Below are 23,695 nucleotides of genomic sequence, written 5' to 3'. Positions count from 1 at the left end.
AAGAAATGAATAGTAGTCTTACTAAATAATTTAATTCTTATTTCTTTCTCTTTGTATCTCCAGTCTACTTGACTCCCTTTTGAGCCTTTATGATTCTTTTAAAACTTAACGGTGAGCTGAACCTAATTGAAAACTGGCATAAAAAAATAATTTATCCATGATTTTTGTTTCTCTTCTCAACTGGGCCTATTATTTCATCTTCAACTTTAAATGTACACTGTTGGAAATTGGAATACATGAGTGTCACAAATCTCTTCTCCATCTAGTCCGCAAACATAGGCCTAATGATACTCAAATAAATAGTCACACTACAAGATACTTATTTACAATAACTATTATCATGGTGAATTAAAAACATCCACAAAATGAATACCATTATTGTACTAGGATTTCTCAAGACAAGATACGTTTCAATGCTCTAATTTGTCCAGGCGAGTTTATGATTGGTTTGCTGAGAGTGATGACCACGCATGTAGTGGTGGTCAAGCTTGTGCGTGGATAATGAGACGGATGATAATGGGAGATGAGGTGCGCTACGAAATTCATTATAATAATGATGGAGTCATCCATATTTTTATAGTAGATGCCCACATAAGCTTCTGAGCTCATGAGATTAAATAATAATCAAACAAGCAGGATCCGAGCCCAACACCAGGCGCAACGTCCAGAATAATGAAATCCTGTCCATTTTCATTATCATTTTTGTGTGAACAGTATAACTTCTTTTCGTCTTTTGATTCGAATAGTTATTCATACAGCTTATTTTTCTTTTCATATTGTTTCTGTCTATAGATTTACAACTTATTGTTTTTAAATATACATAATAAAAATACAATAAATATTACTTACTAAGAATTTGTTGATATGTGATCATTGCCGGCAAGTCTAGGTCTACGCTTTTGCATTCTGATGACTCCAAGCACGCCTGTTGCTGCCAAAACGGAGAGCGGAAAGAACTTAATCCAATTCACACAGCTTTTTGGAAATATCCCAAACTTGTAATCACTTATCCGATCCCCTGTACTGAACAAAACTCTTGAATCCTGTTAATTATTATTTGTGACTGACACTAATGTATTGATATTCTCTGTTACAACCATACTTTTTCAAGTGAGAGTAAACTTTTTCGAGTCTAGATGTAGAACTGGCTTTTTAATTCTAATGAATAATTGGTCAAGAATAGTTTAGCAATCTTTTCTAGAATATTTTAGGTGTAGTTACTATCAGTTTTAGAAACTTTTGGAGCGCACTTTTGTATCACTATCACTCTTTAAAACTCGGTTGGCAACTGGTGAAACAATCTGTTATCAGACAAAAGTTCGACTGGCGGTTACACGACGGGTTCTAGAAAGTCGTCATCAAACTGCGCGTTGTTTTGTTTTGCTTGTTATGTGCGATCAAAATGTCGTCGCTTTTTGTTGGCTAACAAAAACGTTTACTGCGCTCCCCCCCCCCCACCAACACTATAACCCACCACCCCTCTCCATTTTTTGACCACTGCTCATTTTTGCATCACAAGATAGTGTGAGATTAAAGAGTAGCCGGTATTATTTTTAAAAATCACAGGCCGATAAAATACTATTATCTATAGGAAATAATAGATGTGGATTGGTGCAGTGAAATGAAGTTTCATTTTATATTTGAGATTTTAATTGAGTTTCAGGGATTTGAAGAATATCTGATATCACTAGATAGCAGGAAAACGTGTGGATGATGCGATTTCTCAGTGGATGCTATTATATAAAACGTACAATAACATATAAAGTAACTTACTAAGTTTCCAGCTTCTTTTGAAACGATTTGATGAAACCATACAATGTGATTGAAATCACTTCACTCATATGGGCTAGTTAATTATAATTAATAAAAGCATATATAAAAAAACTTGAAAATGACCAATGGTCAAAACTAGTTGTTAAATATTTTAAAGTTTTTAATAAAGGGGTACACGTTTTTATACTGTTTTTATTAATGTGATTTTTTCCTGAAGATATTGATATATAGGTATTGATATAAAGATATAAACAGATATTGATATAATAACTAGGATATTGATTAGATATAATATTGGGGCACCGAGCTTCGCTCGTTATTTATTTATTGACTTTTGATAAACCGAAGACAATTCTTTAACGTGATTGGGGAAGTACTAACAGACACAGCCCAAAACTGTTTTCCCCGAATTTTGATTTATACACTATAAATAGTCCAGAAAGTAGGTTATGTTCCATACACTTGATTCAGGTACAATATTTTCTGTTCAAACATTTGAAAACAAAAAAATTATAATTTAGATTATATACAAACCAAATTGAATAACAAAATAACACTCACTAATCACTTGAAATTGTCAAATAATGATCAACTTTGAAAATTATGATATACTCTAGCTTAGGAGGATTATCATGTGTCATGTCAACAAATCATATTATGTTGATCAAATCGTAGCCCGGGTGCAAATGTCATTTCGTGTTCATTTTTGAGTAACAACTATGGAAGATATCTCAATTTCTTCGTGAGGTCTAGCATAATGAAAATCGTGATGATAAGTCGAAATCACAGGCAAACACCGCGGAAACAAGATGGCCGCCAAAATCTTCAGGGTTTTGCTATATCGCTGGAATTTCAATAACCGTTCAATATATATAACCGCTTTTTTAGACGAAAATATTCAAAAAATCTTCCTCTACAATTTCTGTTTCTTAAAATTTTCCTCTAGAACGCTTATTTTTTAGTTATAACCTTCAAAAGCATCAAAAACGTTTTTTCTATTTTTTTCAAATTTTATTTCATTATAACTTTTTTTCGTGCAAGAGATACAGAGAAATTCCAAATCTATGAAATTTAGAACGTTTTTTTCAACTTTGGAACGATATATCTTCATGCACTGTAGGTCAAGAAATGAGTTCTTTAGCGCCCTCCAAAGAAAACCCTGCACGGTTTCTGGTGCGTTTTTCCATACGCATGAGTAACAAGCTAGAACTATAAAATCGATTTTTTCATGACTACTTTAAGATAGAGACTTGCAAATGGTCTCAATCTCTTCGTTACAACAAGCCAAATAAGAATATTGATGATGGAAACAACGAAATTATTCGACATCATTGAAAAATACACGATGGCGGTCATTATTGACAGAAATTTTCAAATCGCTTGTTATTCAGTTATTGGGAGAGATATCAGATTGTTTTCACCAGCAAAGTGTTTAGAATTAAATGAACAATGATGTTCTAGAGAATCATCTGATTTTGACCACTCTTTCCATTATTTATTCAACTTCAAAAACTTGAAACATACATTTTTCGGGGACAATATTTCACTTTCCACTCTTTATAATGTATTCGCAGTAGACAAACACTAGTATTATTGGCACAATGTTGTAGAATTTTTCCAAAGCTTTAAAATTACATCTGGTTGAAGCCTGTAAGTCCATATTTTACGGCTGGAGCGTCATCGGAAAAAGAGTAAAAAGTACTGTTTGCAGCGGAAAACACACTTTTTCCACCAAATGCCAATCCCAACAATTGAAACCGTGTAACTCATGACTCCTTGAAGGTACAGACTTGGGAATGGTATCAATCTCTTCATAATGATGTGAAGAAAGAGATTATCCATGATTGCAATCTTAAAAATGTTTGTCATCATGAAAAAACAAGATGGCGACAAAAATATGTCGATTTTCAAGAAATCGTCTGTAATTCTAATAATGTCGAGGATATTGGATCAATTCAGCCATCAGGAAGCTCCAAAATAATCATACTACAATATCCGAAAGAATTATCCAATAACACCAACTTTTACTATGGTGAATATAACTTCAAAATCTTGAAATAAGATTCTTGGCCGCCATCTTGGATTTTATATGATGACAAACATTTTTGAGATTGCCCGGACTATCGATTAAATTGTCTAGCTAGATAAAATTTCTCGCTGATTGATTATGATTGCACAGCTGGAAATAATTCTGCCTCTCTCCCACACAGGCACACGCATCTTCTGTTATCGAGAGACTACGAAATTATCATCTGTTTTTTCCAAGGATGAATTATCCTTTTAATGTCGTTCAGCGAGTTTTCCAAAGAATGAGACCTACTGCAATCGAACCGTTATATCATAAACCTAATATGTTCCAAATTTCGTGAAAATCGTTAGAGCCGTTTTCGAGATCCGTAAAACATACAAAACCGGTTATAAAAATAGCCAGATATAAAAAAACCCAGATATAAAAATAACCAAATATAAAAATAACCAGATATAAAAAATATATAAATACACAAATTGCTCGCTTAATATAATAGGATAGATATACTAGGATATTAGATATATCCAACAAAAATGAAAAATGAATTTCGTGATGTGTATTATGTGATTTTTGAACTGTGCCAATAGTAGTATGAAATTTAGCAGATCACAATAATGTACACTTTTCAACAAGGAATCTGGAATAAAAATAATTGTACTGCATATGCAATTATACGTACGATATTTTTATATGTATTCTAAATTCCTGCTTTTCATTAATTAAATAAAATTATCATAGTCAGCTAGGAGGATGACTAATCAACACTAATAATTTGCCATTATCAACAGAACGTCGTTTCAAGTTCTGAATATTAGAAATGGATGTTTCATGAAAAAGTTGTGAGTCACAGTTTTTTTTGTATCAACATTTCCTTTCAATTCAAGTACACTATATTATTTCCTCATGACGTTTATATGTAAAACAAAACAAATGTCAATAAATTAAATTATAATCTTCAACTGTGAACGTTCTTACGTAAGACATAGCATCAAGATTAAGGACAGAGTTGTCAAAAAAGTATTGGTGTGGCCAAGACTCGAACCCACGTCAAGGGCCAATGCCAAACGGCAAGGTCATTGTTACCACTGTCAATGAACTCTGGACGTTGCATGTTGCATTTAAAGTTATTGCTGACCCCACTCACCTACTTACCAAACCTGGCAACCACACCACTCCCCACTCACCTACTTACCAAACCAAAACAACCACACCACTCCCCCCCCTTCACCAACAACAGCCAAATCCAAGTCAACAAATAACATAGTTTCATTAAAAACTATCAATGCATTTTCAGTGACTTTCCTGTATAATTGAATAATTGATACTTTGATAATATTAAAAAAGGTTAGAACAGTATCAAATTTATTCAAATGATTCATAATAAAGTATCAATATAACGAAGGCACCTATTGTACGTTGATTATCTAGAATACACATTACTATTTGTTTTTTCTAGAGTCATGCCTTATTTTCAAGCTGCTAGAGACGGACTCAGTGATTCAAAATACATATAAAAATATTGAAAAGTGTCTCATTCGTAACAACACTGGACAATAAGCTGTAAGTGTAAATTTACCCTACAGTATGGGTCATGCAAATGGAAAAGTTTATGTTGATGAGATACAGTACATTATAAACAATCATTTCTTCAGCCTCAACTAGTCTTCTTTTATAGAGCTATAAATTCATTAAAACGTTGTTTTGTAGATTCTGTAAATTTTTTAGCATCTGATCACTTTATCGATCAATCAATTTTTGCACTACATCGCATGATCATTCCGGGCCAAAGATCACAAAAGTCAGCATCGTCCAGTTATGTAAATAGCATCTAAATTTATTTTCCGTTGAAATATTCATGAAAGAATTCCAAAGGCAATATGTTGACACAGAACAAAAAGCAGTAGCCGTAATCTGCTAGATTTCACATTTTTGGAGACGTTATGAAAAAAAGCTAGAAAATTCTCAGCTCTGTGATTTTCTTTCGAGATGCGGGCTTTTCTTGTGAGGTGCGAGGTTCTTTCAGTCGTGGGCTACGCCCACTGGATCCCCGGCTGAATCATCGTGTAATGAGACCAGGAGGCTCGCTTCGCTCGCCCTCATTCTTCGTTCGAGGTTGCTTCCTCCCATCAATTAGTCAATACAGACTTCCATGCCCATTTTATTTTCATTTCCGATGATTTCCACATGAGCTTTTTGATTGTGTGTGGGAGATGGAAAGTGCGTTGGTGAGTTGATAAGATAATCAAACATGCATGCCATCGGAGGGATTTGAAACTACAAATCAGGCGGTGCAAGCAGACCTAGGTCCAACCCGGCTGGTCATCCAATCACCAGTTCATTGAGACATCACCGATTTTGGGCGTATATTTTGATTTTTTTGTAAATCCATTGATCGATATATCAAATTTGAACGTACAGTATTTGGTCCAGTACATCTTTAGTTCTGTTAATCGTTAGTGCAATTTTGTTATCAAATTCATATCATTTGCGAATACCATTCTCCAAATGATATCTATATCATTCATATTCAAGTAATTTTATGTTTGTTATTTTTGTCCAGTATGTTGTAAAATATACAAAGTAATGTAATATTTTGATGCTGCTTCTTCTACTTGATCTCTTTTCTTCTTTATCCTCGTCCTCTTTTTCTTCTTTTCCTTCGTCCTCTTTTTCTTCTTCACCTTTTCTTTAAAATTTGATCACCTGATCAAAACTCTCACAGTATCTGCAATCCACGACTCTCTCTTTATTCTGTTCTGGTAATTTTGTGATGTTAGTGTTGTAAAAATGAGTGAAGAAATCAATTCGAAATACATTGGGCTCTATCAATTTAAGGATGGAAATTTAACCTTTACAGGATGGAAGAAATGAAATAACAAGAACGAAAGGAATTCATCATTCTGAAACAAAATCGAACGTACAACAAATACAGCATCGCATAAAACGTCTACTTTTCGTTCATGAATATCACAATGCAATCAAACAAAATCAACAAGAGAGCCTTTACATTAACCTTGATGTGGCTTACATAAGTCCTCACAGCCCTTGAATCGACCCTTCAAAGGACGTTCTTCAGATCAAGGCTTCTTCCTGCTTCCCTCATCGACTGAACTAATCGAAACGACTCACTATGAACCACCAATCAGTCTGGCATGTGTGCAAATTGTTTGTACGCCACAAAGCGATTTCCCGAGCGAGAAAATTATTCCATCTCGTGAAAACTCGGTCACCGGGTTACTTCTCGATCAATCTAGTTCTAAGTAGGTTATAAATTGAAGTAGGAAGGAGTAGAAGTAGAGGAAAAATGATGATGATGATGACTCTATTCATTTTTACAATATAATACTAACATCACGAATTACGAAAACAGGAGAAGAAGAAAAAGGAGAAGCAGAAGAAGAAGGAGAAGCAGCAGAAGAATAAGAAGAAGAAGAAGAAGAAGAAGAAGAAGAAGAAGAAGAAGAAGAAGAAGAAGAAGAAGAAGAAGAAGAAGAAGAAGAGAAGAAGAAGAAGAAATCCAGCCTTTACAGCAGGGAGGAAGTCCGTTTTATTGAAACAGTTGAATAAAAATGAACTAATTTAAAGAAGAAATTGAAAACAAATTGGTTTCGAAAACCAAATGTGCATTTCAACAGTGCAAAAATAGCCTGTTTAGAGCTAGACCAAGGTAACGACCAATTAACAGAGTTTGAAGCTTAGAGTTTGCAAAGACTATAAATTCAGTTGTGAAGTCGAAGTGTTTCCCATTAAAGCCACCCTTACCGATTCCAATTTACAACTTTACTATCCAATCCTCTCTACTCCTTCAACCCCTCTCACTATCACTATTCATCCTTTACCTCAGACATACACCTGCATTCCCTTCCATCCTAACATTTACCTCTTCATTTAATCCAGCTTTAACAAAGGTATTCCTTTTAATTTTCCAATATCCAACACTACAGTGTTCTTTTCTACTATATTTTCATAGTTCAGCCTACCTACTAGTTTCCTTCCCATCTCACCTCTCCCTCATACTCGCTACTATTTACCTCTTTCATCTACCTTCCTCATTTACCTCTCCGCCACCCTACCTCCTCTTCGTAGTCCTGATGAAGGGAAAGGTTTAAGCTGAGCTTTACCCATCCCTGGAGCAGTCACGTTCCCACAGGGACAGATGTTCAGCGAAACCCTATGGTGTGGCGAGGCGGAAAATGGGTCGCACGGGTAGAAATAACAACAGGTCGTGTCGCGGGAAGTGGGTCACGAGTGGGTCACGCGCATGGGTCGCTTCCACCCAGCACTCAGCTTTGCAACTTTGAACTTGAAAATGGGTGAAATGCTCAATCACTCACTTATAACGGATTTTGCAACATTGGAAAAGTCTTAAAACTCAAACATTATTTAAATGCCTCAAAAATAACCAAAATCAATGAGAAAAAACGAAGAATTTCTTTTAGAGTTTCATACGGAAACACTCTATACTTAACCTTATTTGATGTTACGTTTGGCGTTCAAGTCGGTTTTTCTGTGGTTGAGGAGGAAATATCACAACCAAAAAAGTTTATTTTTCAGAAATTCGTCAGAAAGATTTAGAAAAATTTATTGTCAAATCGAATTATAAATTATTCTAATCCTGTATATTTTCTTTTAAACTACCTTCTAGTAGGTAATAGGTGCATAGAGCCCCCCTCCCCCCCTATGCACCATCTACGCTTGATGCCAATCACGCAGTCATATTGATTCTTGTTGAACAAGTTTTCTTCCAGCTTATCCTAATAATATATATGCTGTAATTCAAGATCCCAATTCAATTCAGCAACTGATTTAACATAAACAAATTTGCAACTTGTATCAGGAATATGATCAATGAGAATAGTCAAATTAATTATAAGAGCTCAGGCTGACGAAAACCTATTCGATGAGTTTCAGGGTGAATTGGTGAAAAGAAATAAAACAATTATATATATTTGTTCATGATTCATAGAACACAATAGAATATATATATATATATATTAGGATTTTACAGTACTTAACTGTCTTCCTTCTTTTAGCCGAGTCCTCCATCCTTGTCTGTCTTCCCACTCACCATCTCTTAAATTCCTCATTACCATAGCCTCATCCACTTCATCCCTCCAAGACCTTCTTCTATTGGACAATAGAATCAATTGGAAAACATAAAATTATTATAATTTCAGAATGTGAGTTCAAAGCGGATCTTATAATGACTCACTGCATTATTATAAATTATATCATTCATTATCTAGACTATTGAGTATTGATTGACCTTATCAATATGCAACTTATCAAAGCGGATCTTATAATATGTTTCTATACAGTAGGACTGCTACATGTCCGAGTCTTAATGACTCACTGCATTATTATACTAGTAGTTCTGTGAACAGTAGACCTCGCTCTCAGTAAGTTACATTGACCTGTTGTTATGTTTTCTCAAAAATTGATGAATAATTTATCAATTTAAAATTTATAGAAAAAATCCTAAATAAACATCGAGCTATCTGTCCTATCGTACCGTGACGCGTCGTCCCGTAATGTGAGTGTGAGCGCTGTTATCAGGTCTGGCTGCCGTCGATACGCAATCAACCCATCAGAGAACATTCTGTGTTGTCGTGTTGGTGAAAAATCGGTGTGTTGAAATTAACAAAATTAACTATCGTAATGCTGATTTCCTCCTACAAACTTCATTTCTCACTTTTCATGATTTTAGAAATCAATATCTTTTCAATAATATTTGTTGCAATTTTGATCATCAGATTAAAAAAGAAAAATCCAAAAAAATTGTTTTCTATCAATAACTCCAAACTCTAAACTAGAATCATGGTCTCAGCTTATGGAAAGACAAAGTTAGTAGACAACTGTCTACTAACGTTGATGGAAAGATACATTTTCAAGATGTTCGATGTTTTTGAACGGGTAGTATTATAGTCCACTAAACAGCTGATTTATGATGAATAAGGCTAGCTTCACACGCATTCGGTTTCATTCGGTTCGGTTCGTTTTCGGTTCGGTTTGATTCGTTACCGAAAACGAATGAGGCTTTCATACATGTCAGGTTTCAATTCGTACGGTTCTAATTAGGTATTTTCTTCTCAAACACAGCTGTGTTTGGATTTTCACAGTTCATGCTGGTATATTTGAATGTAACAGCTGATGTTGAATTGTACGATGCTATTTCTTGAACAACAAAATTTTTAAATTAATTAAATATTGTGAATTATTTGAATAGTTTCTTTTTAATTTTTGATGTTCAGAGAGATGATTTTTTCGAATTGAAAATTTGTTCTTGTTTTGACACATGGTATATAAACTTCATCTCTTCTCTCCATTGATGAAATCATGTGATATTCGTGGAAAAATAAAAAAATAAAAATTCTCCCCGAGTTTTAATTTATATCTTTCATATTTTTTTAGCAAACTATTCATTGAGAAAAAATGTTCCTTTGAACTAACAGAAATGAATTGACCATATGATTTTGACTTGGAAAATTTTGAAACAGATAATCACGATATCAGGTTAAAATAAAAACAAAAAAGGCAAGCATGTGTAAAAGACTTTGATTTTTCCTGTTTCCCTAGCAACGAATTCGAATATGATGAATCCTATTCGTGTCGAGGGGGCGTTCGGTGCTGTGCGGTTGCTATTCGGTACCGTACCGAATTCAAACCGAATCATCGTTTCACACTTATCGGAATTTGCCGAAAACGAAACGAACCGAACCGAAAGTGTGTGAAAGTAGCCTCTCGCTAGCAACGAATTGAAACCTGATGGAATTTATTAGGGTCAAGTGGGCGTTCGGTTCTATGCGGTTTCTATTCGGTACCGAATTCAAACCGAATTACCGTTTCACACTTATCGGAATTTGCCGAAAACGAAACGAACCGAATGAGTGTGAAACTAGCCTAATTCTATAGTCTGATTTTTACGGTAATATTGGCGTATGAAGGAGGCTACTTCTTCCTTTTATATTATTCTTGAAATGCAAAATTTCCAAAAACCTTGTATACAGGTCGACGCGCAATTTAAAAAGGAACATAACTTTCAAATTTCATGAAAATCTATTACCGCGTTTCGCCGTAAATGCACAACATATAAACATATAAACATTTAAACATTAAGAGAAATGCCAAACCGTCGACTTCGCTCGATCAACTATTGATTGGCCTTATCAATATGCAACTAGCAACGAACCGGGGGCTGGTGTGTGTGTGTGTGTGTGTGTGTGTGTGTGTGTGTGTGTGTGTGTGTGTGTGTGTGTGTGTGTGTGTGTGTGCTCGGATGCACGTCGGCCCTGAAAATAAATTTGTGCTGAAATGTCGCCGCAACCTTCAAAGCATGCAAGAAACAATGAGATGTAATGGCTCATCTACATTTTAAATTCTCTCAAACTCAGTCATCCATGTCCCACGCGAAGATGAAACTCCTTGTATTTTATGTACTTAGAACTTAGTACATCAGTTTGATTCAGAGAAACAATTTCTGAACTGTATTTAGAATCAAGAATATAAGAATAGCTTTCTTCACTTTAGTTTCATTCCCTAAATATAGTTACATACATGCTCTGTCGGGAAAGTAATGTCAATCATTTTTTGAAAGTCATTGTACATTTCAGAGTACCGTACTGCGGCACTGGGAGACTAGTAGTTTTGGGATCTTGTGAAGCAAGTCGACTTCGCGCCAGTTGTCTCCGCCCTGCCGGAAAGTTTTTCAAGCATTTGATTTGACTACGACCCATGTTCATTTTTCAAAATTTTCTAAAAATTCTGTGTCCTCAACACACTTTACTCACGAGGGAGAGCTGCATTTTGAACTCTGACACGTCATAAAACGACTCTAACGTAAATGCTTGTAAAATCTCTTCGGCCGGGTGGAGACAACTGACGTGAAATCGGCTTTGTTCACAAGACCCCAAACTACTAGACTCATAGTAGTGTTCCAGCACTCTGCAATGTACAATGGCTTTGGAAAAAATCATCGACATTACTTTCGGGACAGACGATTATAAAACGTGAATCAATTCATCAACTGGGACTACATAAAGTTAAATAACAACATTTTTATGAATATTAATTTTTTGGTATATTGGACTACTGAGAAAAAGACTAGGAAAAGAGAAGATGAAAGAAACAAGACGATAACAGCGAGGAAAAGAAAAAAAAGTGAAGAAGAAGAAGAATGAGGAGGAGGAAAATGAAGTGGAAGGAAATAAAAATAAAATTATGAAGAAGGAAAATATTTCGAAGATGGGAGTAGTGCTGAAAGGAAAAAAGTTGGGATGTATATGGGTGGATAGTAGTTAGAAGAAATGTAGATCTAGCAGTAGAGAGTAATAATATTGGAAAACGTGTCTAATAATATCCCTTAAGTGCGCAGTGGATAGAAATAGAATAATAAGGTGGAGGTGGAGCCATTATTGGGTCAGGGGTGTTGAGAGGAGGCGGCTCTGGTTGCTATGGTGATGTACACGCACTGCCTCCAGGGGTGGCAAACTTCACCGTCTTTCGCCTGTAATAGCTCCTCTTTCTGGTATTTCATCCTTCTTTCTATACCCCTTATTTATTCTTCATGGCCCATAATTGCTCTTCATCATAACTCTACAATCTTCACTGGCTTCTCTTTTTTCCTCAACCTTATTCATTTTTCATCTTCTTTATTATTCTTCTTTCCTTCTCATGATTATTTTTTCCTGATTCTTTTTCCGTTCTCCTCGTCGTATTTCCACTTCCACTCATTTGCATCGTTTTTTCATCTTATTTATTAGTTTTCTTAGTTTTTCTTGAGGCATTCCTTTCAACATATTACAAACACGTTTCCTCTTCTTTCCCACCTTCTTATGTCAATCTCTTAAGCACTCCCATTTCCATTCTGTTCATTTTTTCTTCTCCCTTCTGGATTCTGTTTCCATTGTTTTCTCTCATTTTCCTTTCCTCTTTCACTCATTCCTTTATCATCCTTCTAGATTCTATTTATCTTATTTCCTAATCATTGTTCTCTCTCCCTCTCTTATAATTTTTATTATTCCACTTTCCTTCCCCCAGCTTCTTGTTCACCGGTTTTTCTCATTCTTCTGTTATTTCTACAAGCTCTCTCTCTCTCCAACTCCTCAACTGCTTGTCACTTTCACTCTCGCTTCGAACTTTACTATAATATACGTCCTCTTCTTCACCCTTCTCCCACAATTACAGATTCTTCCTTCTCTTCCTCCTCGTCTTCTTCCACCTTCTTCTCTTCCTACTACTGCTACTCTTTCTCTTCCTCTTCCTTCTCCTCCTCCACCTACTCATCCTCCTCCTCCACCTACTCCTCCTCCTCCCCTTTGTCTCCTTCCATGCGTGGGAGGCAATAAATCTGCCACCCCCGCTAAAAGCGGAGGCAGCAGTTGGTCACCTGCTCAAACATGGAGCGGAAGGTGGAGGTGGTCCCAATGCCACGTGGCTCCATAAAACAAACAAAACCCTAATCACTCCACTCTTCATTAATTTGATGTTTTCTCAGTGAAAAAACGTTTTCTGAACCGTTGCATGAGTTACTATCAAACTACATTCATAACAGTAAAAGAATATGAAAATGATAAAATCATCAGTTTCTTATGTTTATCTAAGTGTTTACGTGTTATCTTATGTTTATAAAAGTAGTGCCAAATCAAAAACCATATTTCTTAGGTGCTTCTTCCAATAGTGGGTAACAAAACATCATCTCGAATTTGTTTTCTCATAAGAATATATTTGCTGAGTAGAAAAATCCAATGAAATATTTTTCATTGAATGAATGAAAATGATTTACGATTTATAAGGTATGTTTGAGATTAGAGTAATGCTTTATGATACTTGTTCTCTACACTTCATCATCCTTCTCTTTCACTCCCACGTTGTGAATAGAGAAGTATACTGTACTTGAATGAAATATTTTTTTACAATATCAGATTGAAACTATAGAGCTGCGTTTACACCAAAGTTATTAACAAAATGTTAATAACTTAATCCTTATAGATTCTATTAGATTGAACATAGCTTATCATACACATGATGAATATATGAGTTTGTCAAGTTCCGTTCAATCTAATAGAATCTATAAGGATCAATATATTAATATTTTGTTATCTTTGGTGTAAACGCAGCTTAACGAAACTACAGAAGGCTATACTTTTTCACAGTGAAAAATACAATGATGGCTTTGTGTATGCAGGAAATAGTCTACCTTCAATCATAGTATATTTTTGTGAAATATTGTACGTTGAAATCTATTACGAAACACTGGCACTGACATCAACAAGCAATCCACTTTTTACCGTGAAAAACACTCTTATAGCTTTGTGTATGCAACGAATAATATCCATTATCACAGAGTAGTTACAGTTAGGCTAAAATAATGCATTATAGTTATTGGCACAGCTATGTAATGTCCGGACAAAACACTAATAAAACTGAAACTATTATCGGTCCATAGCCCGTCATAACAGAGTACTTAGATTTGACTAATAAGTGCATGACACATTACCAGGAGCCATATCGAACAAGATTATTGAATGATGTCGCCCTATTTTTAGTCAGCACTGCGCGTAAATCTTGTTTTTGATGAGTACTGCGCACAGTGCCAAAATAGTGTTGTCCGAGTCCAGTCCAAGTTGTTTGTAAACAAACATGTGATCTAGATTCAGTAATATTATTTGCATTGCTTCTATACAGTAATATTGAACTATAGTCTATACAGTTTTGTTTACTAGCTAAACCAGCGCTTCAACAAAAGTGTAATAGTTATATTAAAAATAATTAAACTATCAAGTTTGATTGATGTTACATCTTGTATGGATTTGTTCTTTTTCTTTATTACTTTATATCTCATTTTTTATTGTTTTGATCAGTATGTCTAAAATATTTCAATCTGACTTGCTCTTTCCAATCTCACTAATAACGTTTTAACAATATTTTTCAGTTCAGTTCAGTTCAAGTCATGACTTGTACTGATAATCTATTCTTATTCCTTATCTAAAGCTGCGTTTACACCATATTCTATTAGATTGAACGGAACCTGACAAACACATATTTCCATCATGTGTGTGATAAGATATGTTCAATCTAATAGAATCTATATGGAATAAGTTATTGACAAATATTTTGATTGAAGAAACTGAATATGTAGGACTAGAATAAATGAAAATAAAACCAAGCTCATGCAGATAATTAGAGTTCAAAATATAAACGGACACAATGAACAATTTCTGAGAGTAAGAGATTATAATTTTAAAAAGACAGAAACTTTCACGTACTTGGGAGTGACACTCACGCACAACTCAGAGGAACTGCTGGAAGTGACCAACAGAATAAGATCGGCAAATGAAAGCTTTTACGCATGCAATAAACTGCTTTAGCTCAAGACTCCTCTCACATACATCAAAACTAAGACTGTACAAAACCATCATAAGACCAGTACTACTATATGCTTCAGAAACATGGATACTGAATGAAAAAGAAGAAAAAAAGACCTTTGTTTTTAAAAACAAGATTCTTCGAAATTTTTTTGGTCCAACACTATAGAACGGAGTTTGGAGAATCAAGCACAACTATGAAAATACGCCAAATATTCAATGAACCAGACATAGTGGGTGAGATTAAAAGCAGAAGGTTACGGTGGACGGGACACATTCTGAGGAAAGAAGAAAGCGCTTTGACAAGCAGTGTACTGAGGAATAATCCTATAGAAAGGAGACCAGCTGGAAGGCCAAAAACTAGATGGTGGGACCAGGTCCGGAAAGATATGAGGAGGATGGGCCTAAAAGAGGAGAAGCCATGACGCGGGTGACCAAAACTTTTAGAGAGGCTTAGTTGTTGAGGCTAAGTACCGACTGAGGTACGAGTGGCCACCGCAATAAGTATATATATATATATATATATATATATATATATATATATATATATATATATATATTTACATGGTCATAAATATATACCCATATAACCGGGTAATATATTTATGTTCAACGGATCTCGAAAACAGCCCTACCGATTCTCACGAAATTTGTAACAAAGTACGTTTATGATATGAAGATTCTATTGCACTAGGTCTCAACCCTTGGATAAGTCGCTGAAGGACATTAAAAGGATAAATACGTCCTTGGAAAAACAGATGAAAATTTTGTCGTCTGTCGATACCGTAATGGAAGAGAGTGAACGAGTACATGTGTGTGGGATCATCCAGCTGCTGATCTCACGAGAAGAAAAATTCAGCAAGAGAAACTTATTTTCGTTTATTTCTCTTTTTCAAGAAAACATGTTTACTTCAGAAAGTCCAAAACAGTAACTAGATGCTGTTAGTAAAGAACAGTACATAGTAGGCTATATTAACAAATATTCTAGCAAACATAGTAAATCATATTAAATCGAATCCATAGTATATCTATTTGTAATAATTGATGATGTGTTTGTTTTTTTAAATATTGTTATTTTGAAGAGTGATAGTAGCTTAACCTAGATTTTGATTTGGACTGTAGTATAAATTTGAAAAGCGGCAGTTTTGGGCATAAGCCTGTTGTGCCTCCTCACTTAACTGTAAAAATAATTGTACGACTGAGAAAATGAATAAATAAATATAAACTATAAATGCAATCTTTCGTTACAAATTTTCTATGCTTTTACACTCCACAGCAAAGCTCGGTCCCCCGATATTCTATACTAAAATGAAGAATTGAAATATGCACGGGATAGGAGATACATGTTTGGCACATCATCACTCCTGAACTGATTAACTCGAAATTTTGCATAACGATCTTGAATTGACCGAGAATGGCTATAGGCATATTTTCATTGTTATTTAACTATTGATTCTAATTTAATAATAATATTGAATGAAAGGTTGCAGGTTCGAGTCTAACTACCATCTTTTTCTGATAAGAATTGTCAACTTCAATGAATATTATCCAAGTGAATTTGACAAAGTACTGAATAATAATTGTATTTTTTCAATAATAATCTTTTCTATTGTTGTCAAGCGAATTCGAGGAATAATGCTTTTAATTTTCAGCATTCAACTAGAACTATTTTAATTCAATCATTTGTGCTTTTCACATACCCATGCGGAAAGCGGGTTTCACCTGTTTGTATGAAATAAAACAGGGATGTTCCACAGAGAAAAGTAGTGTTTTTGAACGATATTAGCGTCACAGAGACAAGTTTCATAGGAGCAAGTACTTCTATAAGTGGCAGTCTCACAGGAACAAGTTCCCACAGAGACAAGCAGTTTCATAGAGACAAGTCTCCATCCAAACTAGTAGCACTATAAATGGCAGTCTCACAGATGCAAGTTCTAACTCGAACAAGGTGTCTCACAGAAGCAAGTACGGTGTCATAGAGACAAGCTAGTGAATGTAGGGAGAAGCTAGGAGTGTTGCCTACATTTGAACTTGAAGGCATTCCATTATTTGTTGTAGTAAATTGAATGTCTGCTGTTTTTTAATAATTTAGGTATATGACTATGATTGAAGGTTTATCATATAAGATAGAATTATGAAGATAACTTAAATAAATAAATTGAGTTCTTTGTAAATGTAATATATTTCTACCAAACTCCAAGATAACTATTCCAATATATTATTCCAATAATTATATAATTATTAGACCTTCAACCCAAAAGAATAATCAATATGAATATGGAATATGGAAATGGAATATATGAAAGCCAAATAGCCTACCACTGACCTATTCATCACCGCTTCTTAAAAACCACATGGTCAAAATGGTTTTTCATTATAATTCCTTCTTTCGTAATAAATTGTTTATGCTTTCGTACTCCTGAGCGAAGCTCGGTCCCAGATATTATGAGCTAATCATCGTCTTCTTTTTCTGAGCTGCGGTCTCAAATTGTAAATTCAAATTGAAAATATCAACTTCAGGCAGTCACAGAGTAAAGCTGCGTTAACACCAATAGATTCTATGGATTCCTTATAGATTCTATTAGATTGAACATAACTTATCATACACATGATGAAGATATGTGTTTTTCTAGTGCCGTTCAATCTATAAGAATCTGTAAGGATTAAGTTATTAACATTTTGTTAATAACTTTGGTGTCAGCTTTAGATGCCAAGATTGATCATGGAGTTCCGAGTTATGAATAATAATGTTATTAGATATGCCAGTAGAGGCAATCTGAGAGCGCGAGACCACTTTTTTGCTCGAAATCCCCTCCCCCCTCTCTCCCATCACCCACTTTCCCTCTCCCCCCTCTCCCATCCCACCTCCCCTGCCCTCCCCCTACCACCTGCAGGGTGGGGGGGTGTTCTAAAAAAAAAATTTCTCTCTCTCTCTCTAATCTCTCTCTCTCTCTCTCTCTCTCCTTCTCCCTCTAATCTAATCTAATCTAATCTCTCTCCCCTTCTCCCAGTGAGGACGAGGGGGATGAAGAAGGAGAGATATCTCTCTCTCTCTCAAATAGATTTTCCCTTCCCCTTCCCCAGTATAGATGAGGGGGGTGGATATCGAGTGAGGGAAAAAATAATTTCCCTATGAGGGAAAAATTCCCTCTCTACATCTAATGCTATACTGACAGATTAAAGTGAATTGAGAAATTCCCTATCTCTCTCTCTACATCTATTGCTATACTGACAGATTAAAGTGAATTGAGAAATTCCCTATCTCTCTCTCTCTCTCTCTACATCTAATGCTATACTGTCAGATTAAAGTGAATTAAGAAATTCCCTCTCTCTCTCTCTCTCACATCTAATGCTATACTGTCAGATTAAAGTGAATCCATATCTCTACAGAGAGGTCAATGATCTAAGTTCTTTTACATTTTTTATCTGCAATATTGTACAAGCATTTCCAAAGTTCATCGGAATTTGTAACAACAGATAATGATGAATCATTTGTACAATCATAATGTAGATGTCAGCTGTCTAGTATATCAAGTAATTCGAATATCTCAGATAAAATTGGAAAGTGCACATTTTCTGTTTTTGTTAACGGTAAATCAGCATCTTGACATCCTGTTGAAAATATAATATTCTTCGTAATTGAATCAAATTCGTTAAATGAAATTGCCATCAAGAGACGAGTTAATTTTTTGAATTTTGAAAAACCATAACACTGCATGTTAATGCCCTCCCAGATGTTTGGCATGTGTCTCTGTTCTATAAATTGACAATGTGCACGCCCTGTACTTATTAGCATCAGCAGATGGTTGAAGGGGGCGTGTCTTACTTGTATAAAAAAGATCACAGCACACACGCTGGTGTTGTCAGGTCTAGCTCTGACCAGCTACTAAACTAAAAAGTGAGTGGGATATTGGAATGAAAAATCATTTGAACACAGAAAAAGTTTATTTACACATTTCACCACAACTATTCATAATTTCATCTTCAATTTTAATTAACTTATCTATACACAAATTATGAGGACAATAATAACATAGATAGTCTCTTATGTCATTTAAATTAACCGTGCTTAGAAAAATGTCTTTTAATTGTTTCGCCAAACTATAATTTTTACGAGTTGATTTCCTAATTGCACTTTCACACTCATCATACCAATCAATACAGTTTTTTAACTTCACTTTCAACTCATTGTCAGCAGTCAACCACTTTCTCGGATCCATGATAAGCGAATGAACAAAACTAAGTGTAGGCTGGGACTATTATAGAGTAATTAAGTGGTCTTTCTTCATTAATTGTAGACAGGCAACATGTACGTGCTTTATGCAGTCTCAATGCATGCATGCAATAAACACACTGAATCTCTTTTCCATTGTAGAAGAATCCATAACGAGCAAAGTTACTTTTCTGTGAATTTGTGTACATCGCGGCCATTTTCATACTTTGCATTCGATTGTTTTCACACATGAAATTATTTGTTTGATACATATTTTTAAACAACAAAGAATTATAATGTTGAGCACTGAACAAAGCACATCATCCATCTGGTCTATTATTATGAATGTTACACACAGCATAACACCATGAACTAGTGAAAAAGCTGAAATCAGGTTTTGCAAAATCCTCTGGTATACATTGAACATTAGTATGCAATCTTCTCAAAAACTTTGCTTTCTCAGTTCCTTTTGTGAAAATTTTTTTCATAACCTACAAGGTAATCACGTATTAATGAGTCAGTGTATTCTAAATCTCCATCTTCCCATTTTATTTTATGATAGTGATGTTCTAACCATGTTACATCGTTATACAATTTTGCACTCAATTCCGTCTTTGCAAATGGTGATTTGAAATGGAATACAATATAATTATTAAACTGATCAATTATGGCAAGTTCTTTCACAATAATTTGATTACAATCTTGTTTAAACCAGTGAAGATCAACTGTAGCAATTTTCGTACTTGCTTGCTTGTCCACTTCTTTCTGTTCGGTGGGCTCATCGAATCCTCCATCTTTCTCCTCCTCCTCCCGTTTCTGCTCCTCCACCTCCTGTAGCTTCTGGATCAGTGTACTGCACCTTGGCTCATAATAGAAACTATCAGAATCAAGATCGCACTGGATACCAATAGACTGAGTTTGCACTTTGTTCTTACTCTCCAAAATATCAGAACACAAAGAATAGGACATTTTAGATGTTACCTGTTCAAAGGTGAAACTGATAATGAACCAAATTTGTCAGAGTGCACACCTTATATAATATTGCACGCAGTGCACTCCATCAATAAAATTACTGAACTTCTTTCACCATGCTCGTCAGAGGTGTGTACTCCATCACACGATTGCTAATTAAAACGCAATAGGTGGAAGTATTTGCAGGTACTGCACTATTAAATTCCATTTCAATACGAACATCTGTTGAAGATTTCAAATGACTTGTTTGGTGTGAACAATCCACAACAACCAGCGGTGTTGAATCACAAAACGTCTTAAAGTCAATTTCTGTTCAGAGTTCGCTATTGACTGAATGATTATAATACGATGAGCAAATCCAAAAACATCCGGTATAATAGTTCCTTTTTACCTAGCAGATTTTCATATGGATAATACTCACTGTTATACTTTAACATTGTAAATACCACAGCTATCAAAATTATATATTGATTTTTTAATTTCATTCTTATGATTGGTTTGAAATGCAATTATAACATATTTTGGACTATCAAAAATCGATGTGGTGCAGACTGCCCAAGAATGGTTAAGTGAATTTTGCAAATTTGGTAATTCACAAATTTCCCAATGCTGGAAACCTAATTTCAATGGAGTGTCAGCATTGAGCAGTCTCAAAAATTTCAGTCTTACGTGATCTTCTACAGTTAAGTAGGGCATTCTCCATTGCAGTTTTGTAATTTTCACACTAACACTTGTTCCGGTTGCAGACTCAACGCAATTTAGGTCTGTCAATAAGACGAGTTCCTGTTTCAAATTTAAAATTATTCTTTGAAAATCTTCAAAAAACGGGAGGATTAATTTCAGCAGTACACAGAAAGTGAATTTATTATCTGTTAGCGCATATCCTGCTCTGTCAAAACCAGCCAAGTGATATGTGTTTTCATTGAGCATATTCTTCACTAGTATAGCTTTAATTGTGGATGTTAATCCAATCAATCTTGATTTAGAAATTTGCTGACCTGCTAATTCATATTGTATTTCGTCAAAAAGGTTGCCGATTAAGTTACTGCTTGATTTATAGTCTGCTGCAACTGGTGGATCAGCCGGCTCTGTTCCCGGTTTTGTACAGCTAACTGTTCCCTCAATAAATATAAATGATTTGCAAGGTAAAGAATAGACATCTAAAGAATTTATGCCAATACGTGCCTCATCAGAGTTTTTTATTTCTTGTCCCAAATAAACTGTATGAGTGTGAAATTGGAATTTGGTTATATCATTATAAAACTGAAGCTCTGTCTCCACGTCCAGAATTTCACTAATTGCGGCTCCTCCTCCTAACATTCCGCCAATCAACTATAAAACCTAACTTTTCTAATATTCTCGCACTTTTAGCCGACAAAGCACATTTGTTTTTAGGTGTTGACGCTCTCACGTTCGCCTCTCTAATGACATTGTGCATACACATCTTATTCGAACGTGGATTGAAAACAAGATAACCCATTACGTTTACTTTTGTTTTTCACATATGTGCAACCTAATTGTAATTGTATCTCCATGGAAATCAATAAACGATCTGTTCTGGTCTGTTACCTTTACATTAATAGTTTGAATTCGATGCATATTGTGATGAATCTTTCAAATAGACCTCATGAAAAGAGAGAAAAATTGTGATTACCTTTTAAAATGAAAGAATTTGCTAAAGGAATAGTTAGCGACCGAGCGATAAAGCTTACTTATCAATAACTGTATATTGATAAGAGTACCGTTCTGTACTGAATATTTTCTAGGAAAATTATTCAATAAAATTATAATTATTTTGCAAATAAAGCACAAATTATTTACGAATTGCTCACTGATTTTGAGGTTACACTTTGTTTACTATCGATCAGATGTTTTTAAAACAGTTCGAACGCAGCTGACTGATTCAAAGTATTGTCAAATGTCACGCTGGCTTCACGTAAGATATAATACCATCTCTAAAAATCAAAACTATCCATAAAGGATCAAGAATTTCAAATAAAAAAATAAAATGTATGTGTTATCGTTGAAATTATTTATTATTTAAGAAATTATATTATATGTCAGGTCTTATTGTAACTAAATAGGTCATAGCATGAAATTATATTATTGATAAAATGGCAGAAATTAATTATAACAATCTCAAACCTAATAAAAATTGTACAAGAATATTAATTTATTAATGATTTAATTCAACTGAACCACATGGTAATTAAATCTCTTTGGCAGGTCTAAGCCAATCACAGTGCATAGAAATAGCACCAAGAAGGTGATCGTTTGAAAGCAACACATGTTAATCTATTATCAGACACCAACCCTGCCTTATCATTTACGCTAGCACATGTACATTGTATGAGAGGAACTATGTCTATAAGATTAAGCAGTTTTAAGAATTACATAAATTAAATTATTATTGTAATTAAAGGAATTGTATTCTACTGCTTGCCACTGACGTCATGTTTACGTCACAAGCGTTCTACCAATGGCAAATTTTTATGCAAATTATTACATCGAGATTCTGAGAAGCAAGGTCTAGCCTAGAAGCTTAGAGAAAAGACAGCACTTCCCTTTTGAAATCCTCACCGTGCAGATCTCTTTTTATAGTTACCAAAGACCTATTTGTGAAAATTTCTTGTTCGATTTTAAATGTTCTATTTGTGAGCCGATATTTTAGGCCAATTTATTTGTTATTTGTAAATTTCTGTTTTCATCAATCGATAAATTTAAAAGCTTAAAGTAAATTATCCCTTAATTAATTCGGTGAAGGAAATATTAAATTAAAATTCCCCACGTGCTGAAACCGAAGCCTGGATTGCCGCCGATCAAACGATTTTTGATCTAAAGAAGAAAACCACGACCGCCAAGGAAATTCACGTGAGTTATAAGTTTTAAAAGGGGCCCCAATCTACGCTTCGAAAATATTTCAGTGCAGAAAAACATAAATTTTTCTTCGTTAAATTATTGGCCACGCCGACAAGCGCTTTAGCATTTAAGAGTCTAGAATTTATTCATATTAAATTTATAAGAATTTGTAGTTGATTAACTATCCTCCGCTGCCTGAACCACGACCCCGAGCATTTTAAAAATATTTTATAATTCATTTTTTTTTCACTATTTTTTCAAAACTGTTCAATTTTATCAATTGTAAAATTCTGTTGAATCACGCATGGTATCATGCAAGCACAAGAAAATTTTTAACTATTCTATTAATGCTAAATTATTATCAACCTGTAAATCAAATTCTGAATCTGCACTGTATGATTACATATTTTATTGTAATATATTTCAGTTTTGTTAATTCGCTTTCTGAGTTCGATTATTTCTTAAGCCTGTCAATTATTGTGTCTG

At 34.6% G+C, this 23,695-nt stretch overlaps 2 protein-coding genes across 3 annotated transcripts in view; one reads left to right on the top strand and one right to left on the bottom strand.

Annotated features, from left to right (window-relative positions):
- LOC111048966 (protein tyrosine phosphatase type IVA 1) overlaps window positions 1–1,442 on the bottom strand; it is a 40,529-nt gene extending 39,087 nt beyond the window's left edge. The window contains exon 1 of the mRNA XM_022334949.2: window positions 850–1,442. The gene's annotated coding sequence lies outside the window, so the exon portion shown is untranslated. The remainder of the gene's footprint in view (window positions 1–849) is intronic.
- The window catches only part of LOC111052586 (calsequestrin-1), a 121,380-nt gene that overhangs the window by 517 nt on the left and 97,168 nt on the right, over window positions 1–23,695 (top strand). The window lies entirely within an intron of this gene.

This window comes from Nilaparvata lugens, chromosome 1 (genome assembly GCF_014356525.2).
Source record: "Nilaparvata lugens isolate BPH chromosome 1, ASM1435652v1, whole genome shotgun sequence".
Classification (NCBI taxonomy): Eukaryota; Metazoa; Arthropoda; class Insecta; order Hemiptera; family Delphacidae; genus Nilaparvata; species Nilaparvata lugens.
The sequence above is the reverse complement of the archived record's forward strand: the minus strand, read 5'-3'. Positions and strand labels throughout refer to the sequence as shown.